We start from the raw sequence: 27,685 nt of genomic DNA on the forward strand, positions 1-27,685 counted from the left end.
CATTGCTCTTGGTGGAGTAATGATATTAAATATGAGATCTCAGTCCCTAAATTTTGAACATGTATCACTTTACACTGGATTTGGAGGCACATCTGAGCAAACACTAAAGATTTAAAATACGCCAGGTCCTCAACCTCCCTGTTTTATCCATGCCCTTGTTGCCACATGTCATATGCTGGAGCTGGACAGTCACAGTCACCCACAGGTATTGCAAAAGGAGGACATCACGGTGCAGTGTTTGCCAAGGCTCTGGTTAGGGCAGCACGAAGGCCTGGCACAGCTGGCACGAACTGACCTTCCCATGTGCCACACAGAGGTGTGCTTGCCAAGCGGCCCCTTTGAACTGAAGCTGTACTAACTGTTTCAGTCAAATTTGTCAAATTTTGGTTCCAAAGAGAACAACGCATTTGCTTTTCCTTACCAAAAGCAGACGCAAAAATTTCAGCCATTAGAAATAATTAGTATTAATCATCTTTCAGCACTGAACTACGTTACTATTTGCATTTCTCCACCCCTCCTTACATCCTCTTGTGTTTGAATACCTCAAGAGCAAAACAGGGAATAGCATGTGTTGTACCACTCCCTGCTTTGCAAACACAGAAAGTGAGCTGCAGAGTGGACAACCAAAATGTGTGTTTTGGATCAAAAACCACTCTTTTTCAGGATTGAAATCAGATTTGGCACAGTTAAAACCTGGAAAAAGTTTAAGGCACTGTTAGTGGTCACTCCTGCCATCAGGGTTTACAAAAGTAGTGTAGCCTTTGGGTTAAATCTACCGACTCTGTGCGAAGAGTATGAAAGTATCCCTGAAACCTGCCTGCTTTATCCACACCTGAAGAGGTATCGTGGATGAGGTGAGCCAGCCCTACAGCTATTTTCTGGTGCTGTTCCAATCTATATATACAGAAACCCATGAAATTCTGCGTTCCCACCCCTACACTCCAATGTGCCAATGCAATTAGCTGTAATTGCTGGGAAACAGGCTCAGTCTGTTATCTGCCACGTCTTAAAGTAATGATCCAACATCCTCCATCTGTCTTCATTAAAACACTCTTTAAACTGACACCAGGATGGCAGTCAAAAAAACTGCATTCAGCTCCTCTGGGTAAGTTAGTTGCGACGACGCTCAAGTTACGGATCAACAGCTGTGGCGGAGCGGGTTCCCAAAGAGAAAGGCAGTCTGATCCCTCTGAAACAAACAATAGCCGCTTCCCCGGGCGGCTGCTGCTGCTGCTCCTCCTGCCGCCGCTGCTGCTGCTGCTGCTGCTTGGAATCATGCACAGCTCAGCTCACTCCACCCAGACTTCTCTCAGCTCGCCCGTAGGAAAAGCTCAACCCCGAGCGCTTTGATTAAGCTCCGCAAAACTCTAGGGTCTGGGAAAAACCCCGCAAGTTTCTGTCCCCCGCACCACCCCGAAACTGGCAGGAAAAACAAGAGAACGGAAAGAAAGCGTTAAATCTTACCCTGGAAGGATTGTAAAAGTCACAGCAACAAAGTTGCTGCCCTCCATAGCACTCCGGTACACTCCTCTCTTCTCATTTACACGCAGCTTTATCCCCTCCCAGGACCGACGGCTTCGCTCGCAGTCGCAGCGCCAGGACATTCACCTAAGGACGCAAACCTTATCTGCGCTGTGAGATGGGCATCGCGTGTCCTCTCCGACACCCTTAAAATCCGCCGCTGACTCGCTCTGACATACGGTGTCCCGGCAACTACACTTACTCCAAGTTCCCTACTTCTTACTTCAGTCACTGGGCTTGGCTCCTTGCCAAATTCTTTTTTTTTTTTTTCTTTTCCTCCCTTTTTCTTTTTTTATATTCTGTTTCCTGTAGGGAGGGAGAGTGTAGTAGCTCCCTTAAAAATAAAATGCTTGTGCTACAAACTGTGAAGGAGTCAAGCAGAAGAGCACAGCAACTAGGCTTGTGGAACCCCAATTAACTCCAGAGGCAACAGCTGCTTCCTTTACCTACCTCCTGCCGACGCGGAAGCTTTCAAAAAGAAAGCAAGCAAGTAAAAGAGTCCAACATATCAAATTGCTTTCAAAAAGGATGAACTTGGGAACGGATCAATTTCTTAGCAGCAGTCCCTCTCTCTGTGTCTGTAACACTGGAGTTGATCAGAACTCCTTAAACCCAGAGATGCAGTCCTAGAAGCTGATCCCAAGGCTCCACCTCACCCACTTTCCAAAGTTGTGAGTAGCAAAAACTCTGCAGAGAAAAGCCTCATGGAGCACAATTGCATAACTCAACCACAGAACTTCCTCCAGCCAGCCAGAGGATTGCTTCTGCACCGAATTGCTTGCTCATCCCGAGAGCGTGACCTTCCCCCGCCCTCTGGGACACCTGCCTGACCACACTGTGGTCACAGGGACCCTCCTCACCAGAGCCCCCCAGCACTCTCATGAGCCTTCCAACCTTCCCACCCCATTTTCCCACTTCAACAAACAAAACATTTTTTTTCCCCAAGCTGTGGGACCTTTCACAATACAGTGCCCTCCTATATAGGTAAAATGCCAGTCCCCTGGCATTTTACCTGCAGCTGCTCTAATCTCCAGACCAAAATTGGGGCAGCTACAACTTTAATCCACTTCCAGCTTCCCTATAAATGTGAATTGCAATTATTTTTAAAGCACCATGTTCTTTACATAGTCATGTTCACAGTAATGCCTGCCAGGAACATCTCCATGTATTGTGACAACACAAGAAACTTTAGCATTTCTATGTGTACTTGTGTCTGAGTTTTCCAACAGGGAAATTCATGAAAATTGTTAAAATTAATTTCATACCTACCCACTTGAATGCATTAATCAGCTGATTAATTATAGTAACACAAAAGTCAAGGCTTTGCCAAAGATTATTTTCTACAAAATGAAGTCTTCTGTAGTCAAGAGGATAGGCATGGAGGACTCTGGAAGCTGCAGTGGTAGTGCTCCAGTGCTGGTCATGAAGGTTGAGGAACAGAGTGACAATTAAGAGGACACTCTTAAACCACAAGCAATTTCTGGAAGAAGAAAAAGAGTCTGTGCCCTTTGCTATGGCTTCAGGGATATTCCAGCTACACCAATTTGAGACAATGGTCGCTGAATTGGCTTCCTAGTTTGAGCACACATACAAACAGCCAACATGGGATGTGGCACATAGGACTGATCTCCTGAAGATCCCGGTCATTTTCAGATGATTGTGACCTTGACAGCATCTAGTGGAGATGCACTAGCCATTTCCCTTGCACTAGCCATTTTTCATTTTCTTGCCCCCGACCTCATTTCAACAGCAACAGCCCAAATATCACATTTTTTCCTGCAATCAAAAGTACAAGGATCTGGATTAATTTTGGTCCATCTACATATTTTGAGAACCCCTTGGTTTTGCCTCATTCTGGAGGCAAAACCTTCTTGTAACTTTCATCTGCTTTTCTTCATGACATTTTAATATGTTAGTTGATTACGAGTCATTCTACACTACTCCTACTTTTTTTGCTGCTGTCTTTATACTTGCTTGTTACCACTTTGGCCTCAGCCACAGTAATTTCTTCTTTCCTAGAATTAGGTTTGTCTCCTTCCTTTGACACACAAGTGGAACCAATCATAAAGTCACCCAGCCTTGGGTCTTGTTTAGACTTTAAAATAGCTAAGAGTTTAGAAGGCTGTTTTATGATTTTTCTTGGCACTGAAAATCCATTTCACATACATTGACCATGACTTTTTCCCTCAGCTATGCTTTCTTTGTGGACTCCAGTGAACCTCCTCACACAGGGAAGCTTAATCCACATGGAAGCACTCAGAAGAGCAAGAGTGACTCAGAGTTACAAACTGCACTCTGAGTTCTCTTGTCCTTGTCTTACACTTTGTTCCCTGGACAGCATCTTCATAATTGCCACACAATTTGTATCCTCCTTTGCAGATTTCCAAACATGCCAGGGAGTGCTGCTGCCTGCAGTGGCTCTTGTCGAATTGCAGTTCCTGTATAAAGGATGTACACATGTGCTGTGTGTCTGAGTGGCCCCTGAAGCCAGCATGGTTTGGGCAGAGATTGAGCTGGACAGATGAAACAGGGCAGCAGTCACTTGCCATGATCCACAGTGGTGGGAAGCAGTTAAATCTGTAGTTTTTCCAGTAAATGAGCTGTCTTCCTGGCCAAGTAGCCTCCTCCATACCATGCCCCTTCACCTTTGAATCCTCCACTTTCCCAATGCCTTAGTCATAGAGGGCTAACGAGAGTGGGATGGATTTAAATTCATGTCATTAAGACCTTATCCACTGACTTTATCTGGGAAAGTGACTGCAATCCTTCAGTCTCTGCAGCGTTTCTACTGCATTTAACAAGATACAAAACTGAAGCCACACTTACACTGTTTTAAAGCGTGCTCTCAACCTGCTCTCCAGATTAGATTTGGTCTTCCTTCAAACAGCAAGGCTGACAGAGCAGAGGACTATCTCAGGAGCACCCAGAACCCAAATATGTCTGGTGACCTAGTAACATTTTGAATGTCTTAATATGCCCTTGAGTAACTGGAGCAAACTAGAGGATAGGAAAGAAACAAAAGAGAAGCACACCATGGAGCATCCCACAATGTAGACTTAAATAAAATGCCAGTCCTTGAGAGAATCTCTCCCTATGATATGCAATTTTTAAAATTACTGATGCTCATCTTGATGCTTTCCCAATGATCCAATATATTTCAAAAGGAGCATTGATGGTCTGTGCTTTCCCTTACTCTCTTATAGCTGCTTTCTGCCACTCCTGAACTGCAAGGTTTGAAGCTCAAGCTGCTCTGCCACGGCTGGTACCACGCTGCAGATGAGTGATGGTACCACTCTCTGATGAGCCACGCTGGGCTCATCCCTCAAGCCCAGAGCTGATGCAATCTCCCAGGATCACTTCCACCTACCAAACCTGATCTCCATCTCCCTGAACAGCACAAGTGCATTGCTCAGTTCCTAACCATGCCAGTCACTGTTCCAGAAAAACCTTTCTGCATGGCTGTGGAAGGCTTCCTTACAAACTCCCAAGGGTTAGGCTGAGATGGCTGAATTGCCTCCCACAGCCTATGCTTCCCTTGTCCCAACTTTCCCTACTGGTCCTGACCAGTGAGGAGCTCCTTGTGTAGGGGAGGGATAAGTAGCTCACTTCACTGTGGGGACACCCGAAACATTTGTTATTATGAGCACCTGCAATGGGTCCAAGGGCATAGACGGGTTTCCAACGAGAGACTTTCTGTATACTCTTCTTGCCAAAAGTCAGAGTAGGATGCATGAGAAATACAGGACTGAAAGGAACAAACCAGGACATTATTGTCCACTCCTTGGGTATGACAGAACTGTTTTGAAAATAGACCATAAGGAGAACATCCAAGTCGTAAACTGCTGTAGTCCAGGAAACACCAGCACAATCATACGGTGAATAACAAAAGTCCAAGGACTGTAAAATAACACATAAAGTGTCAGTGTTCTTGATCCTTGTGGAGGATCCTACTGGTAGAATGCACACCACAACTCTGCAGAGGAAGGGAAAACTAAATCCTACATGTTGTTATCATGACCTGCCTGTGGGTGGAAAATGAAATAGGAGAGGAAGGTAATGTCATGAAGTGACCGGTTGTTCTAGAGCTGTCCTTGCCTTTTGGGAGCTACTCTGCTCAACTCATTTTACCACTCCTCCAAGGAATTCCAAATTAACCCAATTTGAAGGGATGCTCTGGATTCCTACCTCTGTATCCATCTCTCTGGATATAATCTGAGGTGCAGCTCTATCACTGCAGGCTCATACAGAAGTATTCTCAAACTTCCCCAGTTACTCCAGAAGCTGCGACCTGTCCCAGTACACATCACATGGAAATGGTCAGAAAATAGCTCCTGTGAGTGTGTATGGAATAACCTGAGCCATACTGATCAGGATATGGTAACGTGCCACTCATCTTCAGCAGGGAACTATGAGTGTGTGGCTAGAGGTGCCTTTTCTCCACCAATGGCCCTGGCCCAATATTCCAAGCCCTTAACAAACAATGGCCAGCTAAGGAAAATAATGAGAAGTAAAAACAAACAAACAAACAAACAAAAACCAAAAACCAAACAAACAAAAAAACAAACAAAAAAAAACCCCACCCAAAAAAAAAAAAAAACCCACTGTTGATCTCATCTTCCTGGCACCAACCCCTGCAGATGTGATTCCATATGATGTTTTAAAACAGAAATTGAAATAATGTCACTTAGGTGTCACCTTTGCAGCCCTTAGGAGATGGAGCCGGAAACCTTTTGGTCAAAAATCCAGGGGGTGAGATGCTCAGATTACACTGAAGAGCAGAAAAATGTGCAGAAGAAAATCAATTCTGCAGGGGACAAAGCCCAAAGGTATCTCATTTCTGAGTCCAGCTCCCACCAGCTCTGGGATCTTGTGTTTACAAACTCCCTCCTGGCCAAAAATTTCACTGCTCTGGGAGAGAAGATGCTATTGCAAGGAGAGAAGTCTGAAATGTTCTCTGTGATCCTGTGAGAAAATGAGTGGTTTGATGGACACAGATATTGGAACGAGCTGATGGAGATCCTCCTGTCTCAGTATTACATTCCTGCAATAAAATGTCTCTGCCTTTGTCCATGACACTTCATGTGCCCAGCTGCACTGGCAAAGCTCCGGGATTAATCAGCTGCTCAGCAAACCCCAGAGGTGTCCACACTGCCTTTAACACATATTTCCTGATCATCACCAGTGAAAAAGAGAGGAATCTCAGGGGGATGCCTGGGAGGGCTCGTTCAAAGCTAATCACAGGAATGTGAATAGGAAAAAAAAATCAATAGCTGGGGGCAAAGTGGCAGCCCAGCTCCTTAGAGCCCCTTAGAACAGTGTCCTTTGTAACAGGGGTGGTGCACAAGGCCCATGGCTGCTATTGGCAAGGCAGCAGCTGCCACAAACATGCGGTGTGTGGTGACACTTCAGACGCTGTCACTTGCCCACTCCTCAGATACCCATCAAAAAACCCAGCTCAAACCACTGAGGAATTAGGATGCCCCTCAGTGGGACCCCGTGGTTGAACACTCAGAGGAAATCCAACCCCTGCCAAGCCTCCATGTTTTACAGAGACTTCCCACAATCTTCTACACTTTTCTGCACCAGGTATGGGTGGAGAGGATGGGAAGTCCCTGGATCTTCATGGAGTATATGACTTCTGCATTCTCAACAGCATCAGCCAAGAGATCTGGGATTTATTTCTTTAAGTTCTTCATGGTTTCATTGCATGTTGCTTAAAGATCAATTATCCATTCCACGAAAGACTTAGTGATGTTCTGAGAGCATTCCTGTAAATAATGTGTCACATCTGTTATGCTCATAAGCATTTTGACCATAATTCCAAAATGAACATAAGGTATGCATGTATATCTCTGCTGTGTGTTTTCCAGGTTACAATTATATCTATCCTGCCAGGAAAAAATGGAGGCAACTTGCTGCCTGCCACAAAATTACTCCTAGTATCAAATTATCTTTTTTAATCTCTTCTAGCATTATTTACTGAATTATGTGCTCAAGGTTTGGCTAGATTAATCTGGTGGAAGGTGTTCTGTCCATGACAGGGTGTTGGAGTCAAGATGATCTTTAAGGTCCCTTCAACCCAAATCATTCTACAGTTCTATAATTAGGTCTTTATTATGTTATTATAGTTTTTGATGGCTAGATTGTGATAAGCTGGCCCAATTCAGAGGGGCCAGAGGGCCTTGGGGGTGACCAACTGATGTTCAATTTAAGGATGTGCAGCAGGACCAACATTCCATTGAGCCATGATCCCAAAAGGGGATGTGAGCACAGAGGAGTATAATACTATAGTGCCACAATAATTTGTAGTGCTGATGACTCGGTCTTGAGTTGGCTTCTTGACCTGTCAGAACTCAAGTTCTGTGAACTTTGAGAAGAACAAGGAAGACCCTGCCTGTTGGCAAAGGAAGATGCTCTGGAAAAAAAATAACCATCATATAAAACAAGGAACAGAGAGTCTTCTCTCTTCACAAGAGAGAACTTGGCTCCCCTCTGGAACGTGAAACTTCAGGTAATTAAGCAAAGATCAAAAATATCTGTGCTAACACAATATGACATAAATAAGCACAAAACAACTTATTTCCCTGGATATTTCCCCAACAAAACTGCATGACATTTTAATCAACAGTTTGCACTTCAACTGCAGCACCACCTTGGCAGTAAATAAGCCATATATATCCACAGCTGTGCCAGCGTGGCCACAGCACATGCCAGATCCCAGCACTGCCAGCCTTTGCTTTTATTCAGTGCAAGTTTAATTTATGTCATATTGTTCCGGCATCTGTTCTCCAGGTATTTAACAGAAGTGCATGTTCCTTTGCACTTGCTTGGCTGAGAGCAAAGAAATGTATTATTCCCATCTCGTGCACATGGACAGTCAGTGTTTAGGCAGTGAAATCCTGTTAACTGAGATAGAAGTTGTACATGAGAATCCCTCTGCAGCCTTATGAGGGAGAGGAACAATCTAATGGGTGCCTGTGGCCTTCAGGACGTGGTGGCAGGGAGAAGGAGGACATGCTCTTCACCCAACAGCTCAGGAGAACCCGAAGGAGACAGCAGCAGCTAAGCCAGTGAGAAACGGGCAGTGCACACAGCCACAAGGGTGTGGGTGTGTAACTCATCTGAGGTTAATCACCACGATTTCTTGTGTTGGGATATGATGCAGTATCACAGAAGATCCCTTTAAAAACAAGGAGATACGGGAAAGGAAGAGGTAGGTATTTAAACACTGTATTCCCAGTGTTGCCATTTGTCATATTGCTTTCTGATTTTCATGTGCTGCTTGAGGGTTGGATAAGTTGTGGGCCCCATAAGGAGGAACAGCATTTCCTACTTCTGATAGAGAAATCAAGGTTTTGTTGGTGTATCTCCAGAAGGCAATGACATACAGCCTCAAACTGGTAATGTGCTATATGAAGATACACAATAAAAAAAACACATTATCAAAAGACTCTGGGACTAGAGCGATTGAAGTAAGGTTTCGACAGTACTGTGCAGCACCAAATGCCCAGTCAGGAGAATGTAGTTTTTTTAATAAGGAAGTAAAAAAACCCACAAAACGCATGGCCCTTTATCTTGGTGTGGCATGAAGCATAAAAGCTCAACCATTTTTGGTGCCTCCTCCCCACAAGGAGATAATCTTTAGATAATCAGAGGATATCCCAGCTTAAAATAATAGAGAGAGAGGTGGAAACTGCATGAGGATTAGTGCAGACAATGAGAAACTGTGCTCTTAAGCAAAATCTCCAGGGCGTGTTTTGTTATTTTAGGTTCTTTTTGTGCTGTGTTCCATTATTTCCAAATCTGCATTTTTCACTTTCTTAACAGCCTCTTAACATGTAAAGGGAGCCTACAAGAACACCAGAGAGGGACTTCAGACAAAATCATGCAGTGATAGAACAAGTGGGAGTGAGTTTAAGTTGAAAGAGAGTAGGTTTATATTAGACATTAGGAAGAATTAATTCTGTGAGAGTGGTAAGACACTAGCACAGGTTGTCCAGAGAAGCTGTGGATGTCCCATCCCTGCAAGTTCAAAGCCAGGCTGCATGGGGCTTTGAACAACCTGGTCTGGTGGAAGTTGTGCCAGCCTGTGTTAAGGACCCTGGAAATACATGATTTTACTGTCCCTTCCAGTCTAAACCATCCTGTGATTCTATGATGATAACCTTGAATCTTGGCAAAAAACCAACAAGGTCCTCATTCCAGATGTGTCACATCTCAAAAGCAGAGCTCTGTAATGCTCTGCCTGTGGCCCAGCTCCACCCTGGGCTGCTGGTATCCCCTGTGCCCAGCTACCCATGTAACTGCTTAGGCTGGTTTGACAGCAAATACTCACAGGGCTTGAGTCAAGCTGAAAAGTCCTCTAAGGACTTTTAGTATCTGGCCAAGTTCCCTGGGTGAAGCCAAATACTAGAAAACACATGTTGTCCCTAAAGACTTTGTAAAGATGGTGTAATCAGAACAGAATAAATGCTTTGTGTCAGCAAATGAAAGTCATAATTTCACTTAGAAAAGCATGATTGGATTAACTCTGGGGATGAGAGTGGTACAGAGATATAAACAGGTCAGATAGAGGTCTGAGTGTTTCTTTGGGTGCAATCTGCTTAACAGGTGGTGTCTGCCCAGGCAAGGACTTGAATTTTTTCCTACAATCACATTGCTGTTTTGGGCATAGGAGGAAAAAACAGCATTAAACACAAAGGGGATAGTCAAAGGCAGTGTCCCAAGTGAGTTTGCAGAGCATATTTGGGAAGAGTGTATTAATACTAGTCAAGGAAAAAAATGCTGAGAAAAAATGCTGTTTATAAACCAAATAAAGAAAAGCACATTTGCCTGGCCAGTCGACCTGCAGTACGACTTTGCAGCAAGGGTTCATCAGAAATGAAACTGGTGACAATCCAGAGAATGACAATCTCTGGCAAGCACACAAAGTCAAAAGTAATGTCTGGTGTCCAGCTGTAGCTGGGAAACCTCTCTAGCGTGTGGTGAAGTTGTGCTTCACAGCTATACCTTGAGACTCCCAAAAATGCCTGGGGCATGAGACAATCATGCCAGTGAGGCATGAAATTTAAATAGACCAAAGTGTATATTGCTTCATTAATCAATATCTGATGTAGTGGAAAGTTTTGGGATTAATGGTTTCTTGGAAAGTTGTTTCAGCGGCTGATCTTGCAAGTGTTCTACAATTTTGTTCAGCTTTTTTGGTTTTGCTTCAAGTCTTTTGCTTGTTAATGAAACAAGAACAGGCCTCCATGGAGGCTCTAAATCACACAAAGGGGAAGAGTCAAAGAAAAAAGGAATGCATTTATGGAGCAGCGAACGCCAGGCAGCAGAGGCAAAAGAATTCACTTTAGGAGCAAACCAGGAGGAAGAGAAACAGCCCTAGAATTAGAAATAAATTTAAAGACAAACCCAATTGCTTGGTGGATGTAGTAGTGAGGAAAAGCACTGGAAACCAGTGAATTTAATGTGGGATGCCTGTGTGTTTGCAGGCAGTGGAGACTGGAGGTTCCTGAAAGGAACCTGAGAAGTCTGACTCAGGCATTGAGGCATTAATTGATCTTGCAGCAGGTAGAGCTGAAAAGGATGTTAATCGGACTAGTCATGGTTTGCAGTCCCACAAATAAATAAATATAAATCAGCATTAGATTCAGTTTATGCTCACATAACAGCTCCTACAAATTCAGCAGCTCAGGAAGAGATGCTCTCTAGTTTGGGTGGCTTTGCTGTGGGGGAGCAGCCTTTAGGATACAGCCATCCCAACCAGTGCAAAGACAGAGCCCTGGGGGAAAAACACTCAGAGGACATGGCTGGAAGGGTGGAGGGGTCTAGAAAACAAGAGAGAGCAATCTTAATTGGAATGCAAGACATCACTCTCTTGCAAACATGCATAAATTAAGCAAAACTATTGTTCTTACTCCCCTCACACCTGTACCCTTTGTACTCTTGCAAAGCCAAATCTGTACATTTAAGATGGGAAAGTAAACAAAGTCTTGTTTGTCCAAGAAGTGAAATGGCAGGTAGGGAATGCATTGGCAGCATTTCACAAGACAACAAGAGTACAAATTGCACACTGCAGCTCTTACTGAAGGGCAGGGGAAAGCAAGTGGAGATCTAAATATTAAACTTGTGGGTAATCCAGGTTCTTACTGAAACTGCAACCTGCAGTAGCTGCACATCCCAGTAAACTCAGACCCACCGGAACAACGGAGCAGGAAAGAAGTAATGGATTCAAGAGTAACACTGAATCACCTGCGGAGGCAGGCAGGGAGCTGCACAGGCCCCTGGAGTGAGTCAGGGGAAGGGAAAAGGAGTCTTGTTTATCTATGGATCACAGCCCTGTCTGCAACCCTTTCACTGCTCCTGCTTAGAGTGTGGCATTGGGAGCACCGGCAAAATCAGAACATTCCACCTTTAAGGTGTGAAAACCACCTTTAAATATTTAAATATACATACAGATTAGGTATAGGTCTACAGACTGTAGAGCAGAACTCACCTCTGAATTTTCCTGCTGCATGAGTCTCAGGTACTCAGGTGGGTTTTCCTCCTTACCTCAACGACACTTTACACGCGTGCAGGAACCTAATCCTGCTCCTCCCGCGGCCAGTGCCGAGCACATGAAAACATTTGTGGGTCCCGGACTGGACCCGTGAGTGTAAGGGGCTGGACTGACACCCAGACTAAACACTGCCAATCTAACAGTGTGGAAGGCGAGTCCCGAGTGTCCCTCCAGCACAGACAGCCGACTGCCTGGTCACAGCCAGGGATCTGTCTTCTTTGATAGAGACGAGCTATTCCCAGTGAAACTGTTAGCGTGGATTCCTGGCTCATTTGAAGAGAGCTATACTGTTACCAAACAGCATGATTTACTGTGATACCAGCAAATTAGCCCACCTTCCAGTGAGCTTTGTTTTCCTTAAGCCTATAATAGTGACTTTCAGTAATGCAAAACTGCGTGTAGGTCATGAATAAACCAACACCTAGAACCAGACTTAGGTGCAGTAAGTCACACATTTGACTAAACAGAGATCCACAGGGAGCTTTTATCACTAAGAAAAATAAGTCATCCACCGAAAAGGAAGTAAACAGAGGAAGGTAACAGTACTGTGAATTGCAGTGTTACCTTCCTCTGATGCTTTGCAACCAAGTTAATGCTGAGAAATAAAGAGAGTGCCTCTGATCACCAGTAGTATGGCCTTAACCTTTGCTTTCAATACTGTTTTTGAAGCAATTTAATATTTGCAGAGTTAGGTATCACTGCAAATTTGCTTTACCTAAAATAAAAAGGTTCCTTCTCACATGGCCTCATTTAGCAAAATCTCCTTCTGGCTTTCATGGGACTTATTTTACCGGTGCCAGGATACCTGAATAATCATGGGCAGAGAGACAAGAGCAGTGTTTTGTGGTGAAAATCCTTCTTCAATACATGATAAAGTGTCTTACTCCTGGGATGTGAGTCAAAATAGTGCCAGACGTGAGAAAACATTGGAGGACTTAGTATATCAGATGAGCAAGGATTTGGGGGGCAGGGTGATCTTTCTCAGTAGTGCAGATGATACTCTGGATGTGTTACCTCTAGCAAAAATTTCGCAAAGTCTTCGGGCATCCGCGAGTTGACTTTGCAGTGTGTCACACTCTGGCTTAATGAAACAAAAATAACTATGCTAAGAAAAGACTGTCCAGGAGAAATCACTGCTCTGTGATTTCTATATAAGGGTCTTAAACAAGTGGTGCAAATGCTTCAACCCGGTCTCGCAGCCTCCAGTTTTAAAGGCAGTGACACCATTTATCACTTAGAGCAGGACCGGCCAGAAAACAACTTGCTAATTGGCCCATCTACCAGTTTGAGAGAGAGCACATCCCCTCTAGAGGCAGTCAGTTCCAAAGCAAACCTCTTCATGATGGAGTCCTGTGTTTTGTGTCTTTATTGCTAAATTAAAATGCAGTTGCCAATAATGATGATAGGGACAGCTCAGAGCACTTTTCACAGAGAAGGAGAAGCCCAGCTCTCGCTTCAGAAATTTATGAAGAGAGAGAAGAGAGGCCTGGACCCAAAGCAAATAAATGAGCATGTGCTTTCCCACTGACTTTGGAGAGCTTTACCAAAGCCACACAGCAGTGGTACCAGCTTGCTCTAGCTTTGGGTGTTGCTGACACACTGGGGGCTAGCACTACAAACAGAAAACTTGGACGCCAGGCTCATTATTGAGAAGTAACATTCACAGATGGAGTAATAATCCAGTATGCAAAAGAAAAAGAAAAAGAAAAAGAAAAAGAAAAAGAAAAAACAAACAAACAAACAAACCACCCAAATAAACAACCACAAAAGCTGAAGTCTGGGCTTCTTTGCAAGTTTTTACATTTTTCTCTTAGGAGAAGAAATAAAGAGATTGTCCTACCTGGCTATTCTGTGCCTTGTGTTCAACCTGGAGCTGTTTGTCACGACGAAGAGAAGGGATTGTTTCCAGCACCATGCAAAGAGTCGCAGTTTGTTTTAAGCTCCCTGGACACAGGCTTCTCCCCAGCTGGGAGGTGAGGCTGGCGAGGGAACACCACGCTTCCCGGGATGCAAACCCGTGCAGGGGCACGCTGAGCGCGATCCAGCAGTCACAGGATGTCTGGGTGCGCTCCGTGCCCTCGATAAGGGCTGCGAGGGGAAAGGCAAAGTTCCCGGGGCTGTGGCTGGAACGTGGCACGGTGTAGCACTGAGTAAATAAAAACCGAGTGATCGTTGGACTCGGGTGTGACACCAGGTATTGCGGAGGTTTGTACACCACGGGCAGGACTCCGGGTTTCATCTGAGGGAAATGCAGCCTGGAAACCCGGCGGGGCACCCTGCTCGCAGCCCGGGCAGACCTTGAGCTCAGCTTCTGGCGGGCGCAGATTTGTCTTCTCGGACAGCACTCGGGGAATTTCAGTCAGAAAATGTGTTCTTTCTTACAGGTCAGACATTTCACTGCCTCCCATAAGGACCGACAAAACGCACACAGCTTCTGTGGGACAGGTGCTGGTTTGAGGAGTTTATGGAGCCAAGTACGACAGGATCCTGATTCGTGTTCCTGGATTCCATGGTTGTGAGGAAAAACCACGTAGGTTCAGCTTTTGGCACACTTTTTTGTTTCAATGCCGTATTGAGACTAAATAAAACGTTTACAAAGATAAATCTGAGATAGAGAAAAGACGGAACTAATCTAAAAAAGCCACCTAAGTACAACGGTTATAGGGTGCAATATGAAAACTTGCAATAAAATTTAAATTGGCCAAGTAACGACCTTTATCTGCAACATCAGTAATGCACGCTTTCCTACAATTTGTTAATGCCGACTTCCAGTGCTAATTCACAAGCTTTGATTTGCTCCTTTAAGATCTTTTTGCCACCTACTTTTAGGTTTAATGACACCTTCTGCCTGAAAAATTCCAAATTAATGCCAGGTTTAAATAGATAACGATTTTTTTCAAAGCAACTATTTTTAATTTTTTTAACGTTCTTTCCAATATGCTAAATCATTGAGTCAGAAGCCTTTCTAAAAGGTAATTCACACCTTCTAAACCACCTTATCTGTTTGGGGCGGTTTTTTATTCTGTCTGTTCTCGGTTAATGAAAAGAGATTCATCAGCACCACTGTTTCCTGCAGCCTTTTCAAACTAAATCTATTCTTTCGCTTTCAGAGCAGCAGACAAACATAGCAAACATAGCAGTGAAAGCTTACAATTTTATTTCAAGATCTCCCAGTAGATAATGGGCCGTGGTTATGACTAATAGGGTCATGTGGACACGACCCAAAGAAGGAAGGATAACAACCCAAGCAACACTGAAATGAGACTCAAATGCCCTCTCACATCTGCGAGAGATCCTGGAGGAGTCAATAAATGCTGCTGTGTTTCTCTTTCCTTATTCATAAAAGGGAATAATAATTCTGCACTTCATCAAGAGACCAAATAGGAGACATTGCCAACTACAAGGTATTAGAAGTTCTCACGTTGTGAGGCATCAGTGGTGTGTCTCTAAGTCTCTTTCATGTAACAAAGGCAGAGGCTGTCCCAAAGTCCTGTTAAACAGACTTTTTTTCCTGCCCCAAAATGGCAATGATAATATTTCTTCTGGGCACAAATGAATAAGCTTTATTTTTCTGCTGAGTTTCCAGTTATTGTATTGGGTCATTACACTATTTTTGAAACAGGAGGTCTTCTTAAGGGAAAAAGGTGCCACAGAGTGAACTGGAAATATGACAGCCTCTCCTGTAAGCATTTTGCCTCCAAGCACTGCAGCTGTGAGTCAGCGAGCTGATAGGAAGACTTTTATGTAGCATTCAGAATTAGTCTTGGAGGATACAAGAAATTACAATTCTTTCCTGTCTGTGCTGTGTTGGTCATCAAAATAAAAATAACTTCAAATTAACAATGGTTAACAATTTGGAGCCGAGAATACAGCTTTAGATTAATGTTTTGTAACATGAGAACTCCCTTCATTTGGAGTTAAAAAGCTACTCTTTAAGAATGATGCAATTTTTAAGGCAAAAAGAAAGACATGCTGCTGCCTGATAAAAAGCTGTGTTGCAAGAGCTGCTTACACCATCTACTCTTCTCTAAATGACTCTCAGCATTTTTCCAAAAAATTTCTTCCAGAGCAGTTCTTTCAAAGATTGTTGTCCCCTTTGCAAAATACAACATCTTTGGGGATCATTTCTGCTTTCTCCCATCTTGTGGTCTGTGGGTTGCACCAATAACCCCTTTTTTCCTCATGCTCTGTCAATTCAATGCCTGTTTGTTCAGAGCTACTGAGGGAGTTTCTTCACCCTCGGTATCTACCTTAGAATATCCTGCTGGGCTGTGGCTTCCTGCTGGGCTGTCACGTGCTGGGAAAGAGTCAGGGCAATGGACAAACCCCTTGTGACTTATTATGGATACTCATCCTGCCAGCAACAAGCACACCAGACATCCTGGGATGAGAAAGTTTGGAATGACACAGTGACAGGGAGTTGTATCTTAGTTAGCCAGGAGTTTTGTGACTCTTTAAAATTTTTGTATTGTACTATGTTTAATTAGTTAAGGAATGTCTGACAGTGATATTAGCTGGTTTGGATTTAAGTCTGTGTTGGCTGAGTGTCAGTAAAAAACCCTGAGAAATTACCTCACTGCACCTGCAGAAAGGAACTTCATGGATCCATACCCCTTAATCAATAGCTGAAGAACAAAATTCAATAGAGAATTGTTTCATGGTTATCATATAACTGCAGATTAATTAGATGTCATAGAACTAGAAAGATATCTAGAGAAAGTTAAGGCAGCAAAGGTCTATACACCCTAGAAAACTTGATTAATACATTGCAGGTGCAGTAAGGGACCCATTTCATAGGCTTCTACACCTCAGAAAACCTTATCAATGGTAATGGTCTAACTAGGACAGTGAATTTAATAAAGAACTGTTTAGCTGGATAAAACTTGGGTTATTCATTAAACAAAGAGAGACGAGATACTCTGGTAGTAATTAAAAGAAATGAAACACCTATACCCTGATGCAATAAACTGGGCAGACTTTTGGGAGTGTTTATAAAAAAATCTTGGGTGTAATGGCATATAAATGTGTGAAAATTTAAAGTATCAACATGCCCATGGTGAATAAAAACAAACAACATGTCTATGGTGAATAAATGCCCAATATGTGTCCAAATTTTGACTCAAAATTGTTATTAGGAATGTTTGTCTAATGGCTTTTTGCTGTTAGATTTAAAACTTTTTGTTTCAACTGACAGATGAAGTGGCAGATATTTGGGTTTGGGACTTCTACATATCCAAAAGAAAGGATAAAATCTAATGAAAGAACAGGCCCTGAAACAGAGATGTATTCATCAACCACACAATTTCATTCAACATTTTGGGCAAGGGCTATCCCTACTCCCTTCAGTGGGTCTTGCCCTGCAGGCCACAAAGACCATACAGGTCATCAGATATACACAGATGAGTCTCAAGAACATGTATTGGTTGGATGTGAGGAGAAATGATTTGACACTTTGATTTAGGGACACCAAACCTCAGACTGGTTTGGCAGAGAACTTCCTGCAAACAAAGAGAGGTTCCTACAAACCACCAGGGCAGTTTCATGGGACATCCACTTTAACTCAAAACCCACTGTTAGAAGCTCCTCTTTGCCCCCATCTACAGACTGGAAGCTGATTTGGAAAAAAAAAGTTAAATTAAAAATTGCATTTTTATTGGATCCTTTCAGAAAGGACAGGGCAGGAAAGAGAGGCAGGGGTGTGCCCTCTGCATCAAGAGGTGCATTGAGCATTAAGAGCTGTCTTTGAAGAACAGTCACGAGCAAGCTGAAAGCCTGTGGGTAAGGATCAGGGACTGAGGAAACAAAGGAAACCTTGTGGCTGGTGTTTACTACAAGCCCTGATCAAGAGGAGTCAGTTGCTGAAGCCTTCTTGCTCCAGCTATGGGAGGCATTACACTTGTAGGCTTTAGTTGTACTGGGGGACTTCAACCTCCCCAACATCCACTGGGAAAGGAGCTCAGGGAGCTGTAGGCAATCCAGGAAACTCGAGGCACGGAGGATAGCTCCTTGAGCCAGGTATAGACAGCCCTACCAGAGGGGATGTGGTACTGGATATGCTGGTCTCCAATGCAAAAAAGATAATTGGGGACATCAAGACTGGAGGCAGCCTGGGCCACAGTGACCAGGCATTGATGGAGTTTTAGTCGTGGGGGATGTGGTCAGGTAAGGAGGTAAAGATCAGGAAGTGAACTGAATTTTAGGAAAGCAGAGTTCCAGCTTTTCAGGGAGACCCCCTGGGACACTTCCCACAGGGACAAGAGATTGGAATAGACCTGTCAGAAGTATAAGAATATCTCCCATAAAGTACAAGAGCTAGCAATCACTAGGAACATGAAGTCAGGCAAGGAAGGCAAGAGACCAGCATGGCTGAGCAGAGAATTGCTGGTCAAACTAGAGGGAAAGCAAATGCACAGGCAATAGGAGCAAGGGCAGTGAGCTGGGAAGAGTATGGAGATGAAGCATGGTTTTGCAGCAGTGAGGCAAGGAATGCCAAGGCAAAGATGGAGCTGAACATGGCAAGGCACACAGAGAAAAGCAGGAAGGGCTTCTATGGGTGTGTTAACCAGAAAAGGAAAGTCAAAGCTGCAACCCCCTTGATGTCCGTTGTTCCCCTTTGACCTAGACAAGCTTGAGGGCTGGGTCCATGGAAACATCATAACATTTAAAAAAACCAAATTCAAGGTCCTCTACCTGGGTCAGGGCAATCCCCAGTACCAGCACAGGCTGGGCATGAACAGCCCCAGAGCAGCCCTGCCCAGAAGGACTTGGGGTGCTGTGGGTGAGAGGCTGCACGTGCCCTGCCATGGCACTCACAGCCCAGAGAGCCAAACGTGTCCTGGGCTGCATCCAGAGCCCCGTGGGCAGCAGGGCAATGAGGGGATTCTGCCCCTCTGCTCTGCTCTGCTGAGACCCACCTGGAGCACTGCATCCAGCTCTGGGCTCCCAGCACAGGAGGAGGGACAGGGACCTGCTGGAGTCAGCCCAGAGGAGGCCACCAAGATGATCAGAAGGATGGAGCATCTCTGCTGTAGAGACAGACTGAGAGAGTGGGAGTTGTTCAGCTTGGAAAAGGAAGGCTTCAGGGTGACCTAATTGTGGCCTTCCAGAACATGAAGGGAGACAACAAAAAAGATGGAGAGACTTTTTGCAAGGGCGTATAGTAACAAGAGGGAACAGCATCAAACTGGAAGAGAGTAGGGTTATATTAGACTTTAGGAAGAAATTCTTTATCCTGAGGGTGTTGAGGCACTGGCACAGGCTGCCCAGAGAAGCTGCAGTTGCCCCATCCCTGGAAGTGTTCAAGGCCAGGCTGGATGGGGCTAGGAGCAACCTGGACTAGTCAAGGGTGCTCCTGCCCATTGTGGGTGAATTGGAACAGGATGATCTTTAAGATCCCTTCAACCCAAACCATTCTATGAACCTGTGATCTGACTCACTGGCATTAATGCAGCATCTACACTGCAATGTCTGCACAATGTAGTGACAACTGGTGAGCTCTGGCTATGTCTTCTTGAAGTTATTGTCTGACAAATCAAGCACAAAGGCTTTCAAATTTTCTTTTTTTTTTTTTTTAATACTTCTTTTCAGCCACTGAGTACAAAACAGGGTCTCACTAAGGCTTGCGCTGTCACAATCCACATCAGATGAACCACGGTGGTAGGGTTAGGCAGAGGTTAACTCTTTAAACCAGCCTTATGACTGAAACCAGTATGTCATGGGAGGGTGCCTTCACACATGTCAGAAATAACAGCAATAGAAATCTCCCAGTGGTGATAGCAACATGGGTCAGAGAGTGGATGCCACCGAAATGAAGGAAGAACAGAATGTCTGCTGTTGAATATTTAGCCTGACCATTTACTGAGAACCCTATTCTATGAAGAATATTTGCAATAAGGCAGCATTAACTTGCCTTCAAAGATGTGACTTAAATCTCTGGAGGGAACTCCCATGTATATTCAGGACAGCTACCCAAACTCACTTGCAGAATTTAGAAGTCTCCTACTGAGAAATATTCCAGCAGATGCTTCCTGACATTTAATGCTAAACATGTTGTAATGGGGCTATAAACAGCCTTTCACTCCAAAACATATGAAGGAATAGCATAAGACCCCAGGGAGAGACAGCTCTGTATAAAATGGGTTTGTTGTTCCTGATTAGGATTCAGACAGCCCTCCCTGGTGTTGTTAGTACTGGTTTGATTTGTTCTAAGGCATGTCGGATGTTTGTTGCACAAACAGACTCCCTGATGCTTTCATCATGATGGAAAATTAAAAATAAGAGGTGTTAAGTAAAGAACGGGTGCCACAGTCTGCGTCTAAAAGCAGCACACGGTCATGTAGTCACTACAACCCACTGCTGTCATGAGAACTCCTGACCAAGGTTTCCTTTTTAACTTTTGCTATAGTGTGGTTGTCACCTTCCTGTGAATTTCAAGATTCATGTTCCTACTTCCCTTTGGCTGCTGTGAAAAGTCTCAGCTTCTGAGCAGTTTGTGAGAATATCAGTGACATAACCTTCAAAGCAACAATTTCTAAGGCTTCCGGGAAAACTGACATTTTTCATTCATGGCTGAATAGAAAAGAGAAAACTTTTGGCTCTCTGACCAGTAGTTAAATGTAGAGAACATTACAAGGAAAGGACATTAAAAGCCATGAGAGGCATCTGGATGAAACAGCAGCCAGAGAACAGTAACAAAATAAAATCTGGCCCAAATAAAGGTGAAAATCAACCTCATACAGGGGTCAACAGCCTGTTCAGAGCTGATTTTGTTAGAGGTAATCAAGTCTTGTGCAAGGTTCATCTCACTTTTTCCGTGATTGAAATTAACATCATTAATGTGAGCGACAATTAACATCGTCAGTGTGGTTCGTAGGTAACATCACTAATGTGACAGGACTTTGAATTTACAACAGGATCATAAAATAAAATTTGACCCTAAGGACCTAACAGTGCAAGAAAACAAAAGATCACGACACGTGTTAAGCTTGAAATCGTTGAACACACATGAACTTCTACAATGAAAACATTAAAAATATTATTGAAAGTGATGGCTGACATATGTCTGTCTGGCATCATCCACCCTGAATTGGTCAGGGAACTCTAGAACACCACAAAATACTTTTATTTAACATATCCCATACTCAAGCACAACGGTGTTCATTGAGAAGAACATAGTGCATACAGTTTTAGTCCCCCACAAGAGCAGACTCAAACATACCAATACCCATTATGTCAGAGGATAAATTTTGAAGAAGGACTTCTAGAGGCTTAATGGCTAATGTGTTTATAATAAAACCTTTGAGTTAAAACGCTCCCTCAGCATGACAGGCAAAGCAGAGTACATGAGACTCAGCTTCCCTTTGTGGAACGAGTTACTAAGGGCCATTTTCTGTCCCAGCTGAAGTCAGAAATGAAGCTAACATACTATGTGCTAACTGAGGATTGGCCAAAGGCTTGGATTTTTCCAGGCCAGGTGGCTCTTTCCAAACTTCAGTATTAGGCAGTCAGTACCAAGGGCCCCCAGTGAAACTGATCTGCAGCATCCACCATATGAGAATACATCCCACTGCTCAAATTTCCTAAATTTGCTTTATTGAAAACCTTACGTAGGTTTTGGCTTTTCATTATTTGATATGTCCCAAGAGGTGTTTGAAGTTTCCAAGATTCTGGAATAGGTTTGGGGAGGAAAAACTAGGCAGGAATGATATCTTTCTAAAATTTTTCACCTATTCCCATGTTCTGAGCATGTGAAGAGCTTTCCATCTCCTACCAGGACAATTTGAGTTAAGGCAATATCACTGACATACCTAAAAACATCTCTTTAACCCAGCAATATTATCTATTATCTATTATCTATTATCTATAATATTATTTTGAAAAATATCATCTGACAAATAGGAACAAGAGAAATAATTGCAACATTGATAAATCCAAGCAGAATTTAAACTGTCAGGGGAGTAAGTCAAACAATGATGTTGCCTTTTAAGCATAATTTCCCCTTTTCCCTACATGTTTTTGGAGTGCCTCAGTATGTTTCTTGGATGCTGGGAATGTTGAATTTGCATCTCTCAGCTGTTGAGAGATGCAAATTCAAAACCTCTGTGAAGACGTCTCTGACATCCCCCAGCTACAGAAATAAACTTTTGGTTTAGGTTAGCAAAATCATCAAACTCCCTGCTCTCTCCTCTCAAGAAAAGGTAAATGCTCGGTATAATAGGTGCCCTACTTACCTAAGGCTTTGATCTCTCTCAACTCTCTGCTGGCAGATTTCTGGAGGAGCCCCAGCGTACGTGAATTTACAACACAGCGAGCTGCTGTGCTTTCCAAGAGAGCTGGTTTCAGCACCGCGTCTGCAAGACTTCAAAGGAGATGGGAAAGTTATTTTTCTGCTTATCGCTCCAATTTCCCTCTCCACTGCCTCTGGACACTGTCAGTCCTAGGAGATCATAGAATGGCTTGAGTTGGATGTGACGTTTTTCAGGACAGGCTCTACGCTGAACTTCAATAAGCCATATTCGAGGAGAAATACACTTGTGAGATGCTTTGGGGCATTTTTATATTTCCTTGCAGGAGTCAGAGTGTGAAATAGTACCAGCAGATACACTGCCCTTTGCTTCAGATACACAAATACACATTTATGAGTTATCTTTCGCTTTGAAATGGCTATCTGAACCAGTAGGCAAGCCCGTGACTAAGGCAGCACTCTCCTCCAATATCATGAGAAAGGTGCTTAGATCTTAGCAAAGCATGGACAATATTTTGAGGGCTTGGATTCCTGCCTCCTTATTTAACTGCTGTGACCAGCTCACAAAGATTATGTCAGTTGGTCACCTGGGAGCCTTTCCAGGTCTCCAGGCATGAATCATGGCTGCATACCAGCTCTTGCACTGCTGAGTATTGCCTTTACCTGTAATCTCTCACCTCCTTGAGAAACTGTGGATAGGTCACATCTGGAAATGTTCAAGGCAAGGCTGCATGGGATTCTGAGCAAGCTGGTGTGGTGGAAGGTGTCCCTGGCCATGACAGAGGGCTGGAACAAGATGGTCTCTAAGGCCCCTTCCAACCCAAACCATTCTGTGATTCTGTGATGACAGAGCTACCCTTCCAGTTGTGCCTTCAGTTCTGGTTGTTGATTTCATCCCAAGTGCTCAACACAGGGATACATGTCATGATTGCTCAGCCTTTGGCACCATTGCAGGCTGTCATAAAGAGCCAGAAAATTCAGCTTGACTGGCAGCGTAAAAATTACCCAAAGTCTCTGCTATTCTTCTGTTACAATAGCACTTTATGCTATTTTAACAATTGTTATTTTACCAATTATTTTATAGATGTAGCAAGACTCTATAATTTTATTTTTCCCAGACAATTGTGATTTCTCATGATTTTCATCATGTCTCACAAGCCTTTGTTCCAAGTTCTTTATTAATGAACTCATTGCGGTGTGCTGGAGCAATAGCCCTGCCAGACCTAGGTCCATGGGGAGAAGCCCGTGGCTGGCTGGAGGGGCATGGGCCAGCAAAACCACAGCAGTCCCAGGATCTCATCCCCGTGTGTCTGCACAGACTGTGCACTATCAGCCTGCCCAGGGCAGGATCCTAAGAGAGGCAGGACCTGAAGTGTGATGAAGGATGTGTTAGCCTGACTGAAGGCCCACGAGCAGGCCAGGACTTGGGCATGCTGGAGTAGCAGGTACGTGGGAATTCTACTTATTCTCAGAGAAAATGAGGTTTGCTTTCCTGACATTGGACAAGAAAATTTTATCCTCACCAAATACCCAGTGTCAGTGTTTCCAGTTCTGCAAAGGGGTCCATTACATAATTGCAAAACAGCTGCTCCATGGAAATGACAAACCTGGGAAGCTATGGGGCCCCCAAAGGCTTCCCAGAGACCTGTGTAGTCTGGGTGAGAAATCCACCCAAAACAAATCCATTCTCCAAAAGTGACAATATATGAAAGAAATGAAAGCTAAATTTCTGCTGTAGGAAGTTTTGCTTCCCAGACTTGTAGACCAGTGACTTTTTTTTTTTTTTGTTTTTTTTGGTTTTTGGTTGGTTTTTTGTTTTTTTGGTTTTTTTTTTTTTTTTGTTTGGCAACACTTGAAAAAAAGGGGAAATGAAAGAATTTCTGCTTAGCTTTCCTACTCTGCAGAACTCTCTAGTCAGATCAGGCACCCTGAGGAATAGGCTGGGTGTAGATTACAAGGTGGTGGTAAGAACCCAAACCACTAATTGACAAAAATACCTCAGCTCTCAGAGGGCTGGCCTGATCATCCCAGGCAGTGGGATCAATTGAGAGGCCTCCTGCAGGCCAGTCCTTTTCATGGAGAAAGCTTTGCCTGGGACAGGGATGCCAAAGGAGCTTGGAAAGTTGCTTGAAGACAAGCTGGGTGGAAAACCCCTGCATCTCCAGTCAACATGACCCGAAAAAATACTGCTTGATCCCAAATCCATTAACCAGCATGACCCTGGGAATTTGAGTGAGATGCCCAGGCCTGTTCCCAGCTGGGATCAGAGGGAGGGAGCATGGCCAAGACTTTGTGGAATTCAACACCTCTTCATGTCATTGCCAGGGGTGGGGAAAGGGACGCTCACTTCCAGGAAGAAGGATGTTCCTCTCTAGCTGGGAGGAAGCCTTGGGTGGAGGGGAAGACAGGGTGGTATTTTGCCATGGGCTTTCTGTGCTTTCTGTCTCTAAACAGTTTCTTTTTCCCACACCTTTTGTTATTATTATCACTGTTACTGTTAATTTTCTTATCTTGTTTCTTTTTCCAGTAAATTGTCGTTATCTCTTTGTGTTCTGAGCTGGAAGTGTTTGGAAGTGTAAGTGAGTGGTAGTGGGTTTTTTGTTGTGCGGGGGCTTTTTTGGTTTGTTTGTTTGTTTGTTTTTTTGTCTTATGGTGTGGTTTTGGTGGAGGGTTTTTTTGTTTGGTTTGGTTTGGTGTTTGATTTTGTTTTTCTTATGTGGGACTACTAAATTGTGGAATACCATTCCTGAACCATGACATGCAGTAACCAAATGTTTCAGAAGTGGGAAGCTTTGAGGTTCCTATAAACCATGGAGGACTGTGTAAGGTCAACTCTGGTGCTCACAGGAAAGGTAGGAGGAGGAAACCTGCATTTAGTTTTAGCTGATTTCCAACCAGCTGTTCAGTGAGACGGAGATGGATGGGATACTGCCTGATCCTTCCAGGAGGCTTCTGAAATACCAAAATACATGGCCTGGCAGTGGTGGGTTATCTCATGACATTTCTTTCTTTGTTCTGGGCTGACTGGGTCCATTTGGGTTCATTTCAGCATCTAATGCTCTGGTAAACTTGCAGATAAACAACACCAGTTGGACTCCCCCATTTATTTGCTCTAAACACTGGACCTTCTACCATAAGTGTATAATAAAGAAGTGTCTCAAAGTCTCAAACCAAGTAAATGAGTATTAGAAAACTAAAATTTCCCAAACCATTTACCAACAAGGCTAGACACCAAGAGCTGATCTCCATTTTTTAGAGTTTTAGCAACAGGATAAAGAATATTTTTCTGGTGGAGTTGACAAATGCATCCAAAGCCACTGAGCTAATTCAGAGTTCACTGGTGGTGCATTAGGACCTGGGCAGTACAGCAGATGAGGTGAAATGACCTGCTGGTCCTTCCCTTGCTCTACTTTCATGGATGTTTTACAGAGAATCATAGAACCACAGAATGGTTTTGGTTGGAAGAGACCCTAAAGATCATCTCATTCCGATTTCCCTGTTGTGGACAGAGATGCCACACACTAGACCAGGCCCTGAACAGCTCCAGGGATGGGACATCCTGCAGTCATCGTGAATAAAAGAAAAGTCTGCAGTGAGTTGGGTAGATGGTGGGGTGCTAAATGATAAGGGAAGTGGTGGGCTCTTCTCTCAAAGTTGATAACCTTTATTAAAACTCATGCTAGCAAAGCTTTCTGCCAAGTCCCACTTCTCTGTCAGTGTTCTCAAACCACATTACATGACTCAGATGAACCCACAGCATGGGCAAAATTTCCTGCAGCATCATTAGCTCTTGGCTTACTGTTGTTCATGAAGGTGGTGCCCAGTAGGACAGATGTGAGCTCTTATCAAGGGTGAGCTGTCACTGCTTTGGCACCAGGATGGCACCAGAGAGACACTGGAGACTGGGATGTATAAATGCCAAGAAGTAAATGACATTTCTTTCTTTCCCATTTCACCATCCCACACCATGCAGGGAAGACTAAAGGTGGATATCCTCAAGTCATGTTTCCCTCTTGTCCCTATTTCCCCTAAGTTCAAACCTCATGCATATTAGGTAAAAATTTTAAAATTTCAGCAAAATGACTGATTGTTACAGTTAGTCCAGATGGCATGGAAGAATCCTGCTGACTTTTTATTGTCAAATCAAAAGATTGAACACAGGTACAGCTCACCTTGGCTATCTGGACAAGAAAAAATATTGTGACATACAAGATAAAGCCAGTAAATGACTGGTCAAGGGCAGAGAGGAGAAAGACTTCCCAAGCAAAATGTATCAGTCTCCATATTGTTTATTGCTGTTTTTTGTGGAAAAGCATTTGTTGACATCACTGAAACTGTGTAATTTAAGGGATGTATATTGCTTAAAGAGCCATCTTTTTATTGTTAAATATGGGGGACCAAATCTGACTGGGAAGAGTGATCACCAAGTGCCAAGCTCATTTGGGCTCCAGTTGAAAGAACAAGATATTGTTTTTCCTGCTTCCAGTGTCAAGGCTGGAGTACAAGCTCCCCTCCCTGCAGAAAAACGTGCAAAGGTTGCTCTGCAGTGCTATCAGGTGCTGTCAGGAAAGGGTGGCTTGCAGGAATCAGCTGCTCCAGATGCAGCACTGGCCACGGTCTCCCTCTTCTGCTCATGGCTTTTTTGCTACTTCCAGAGGGGAGAAGAAAAGCAAGGAGGAAAATGCCCCAAAAGCTTCACATCTGTAGCGTGTGGGGATTGGGGGTATTTGTAAAAGGCTGTGTGGGGTTGTTGGAAAATATTTCAAAAGTAAGCATGGAACTTTACTGAAACACGGAGGTTGTTTATGTCTTCAAACTACTCACACAGACACACAGATACACACACACTCACACAGACACAGGCACACAAATACACACAGGGGAATAAGCTATTGCTGCTGCCAAGCTTTGAGAGAAAACCTTGGTTTCTATTGTGTTTTTATTGCATCTGTGATGGTCATCCTCAGAAATTTCCTCCTTTGATGAAACTGATGACCTAGGCTTGACTCCAGGCACATGAAAATAATTCCAAATAAGGACCTGCAGCCTGACAAGCTGCTGTGCTCCAGAGAAGGATAAACTGACCATGTTTATCAGCAACTCAAATTAAAGAAGGGTTTTGGACTTCATCACTCCTTCCAGCTGCCAAAACCATACACCTTTCTGCACCTCTAACTGGGATTAGGAAGGAGGCAAATCACTGTAAATTGTATTTTCTGTTTCTGGAGATGCTGATGGACAAGGCTTATGTTCCTCAGTTTGCTGAACACCAGTGGGCCATGAGGGAGCCTTGAGAAAGAGCATCTCAAGGGCAGAGGGTGGGGGAGAAGAGAAATATAGATTCCCAGCAGGCAGTGAGAGCA

At 43.8% G+C, this 27,685-nt stretch overlaps 1 protein-coding gene across 2 annotated transcripts in view; it reads right to left on the reverse strand.

Annotated features, from left to right (window-relative positions):
- LOC132322419 (phospholipid-transporting ATPase ID-like) overlaps window positions 1-14,189 on the reverse strand; it is an 85,335-nt gene extending 71,146 nt beyond the window's left edge. The window contains exons 1-2 of one of the 2 annotated variants that reach the window (XM_059836896.1): window positions 1,972-2,209; window positions 1,465-1,827 (exon numbers count right to left, since the gene is read on the reverse strand). The gene's annotated coding sequence lies outside the window, so the exon portion shown is untranslated. Of the gene's footprint in view, window positions 1-1,464; window positions 1,828-1,971; window positions 2,210-13,919 lie in introns of those variants that run through there. The other variant, XM_059836897.1, reaches the window with a different exon arrangement.
- Window positions 14,190-27,685: the final 13,496 nt, after the last annotated feature.

This window comes from Haemorhous mexicanus, chromosome Z, assembly GCF_027477595.1.
Source record: "Haemorhous mexicanus isolate bHaeMex1 chromosome Z, bHaeMex1.pri, whole genome shotgun sequence".
Taxonomy (NCBI): domain Eukaryota; kingdom Metazoa; phylum Chordata; class Aves; order Passeriformes; family Fringillidae; genus Haemorhous; species Haemorhous mexicanus.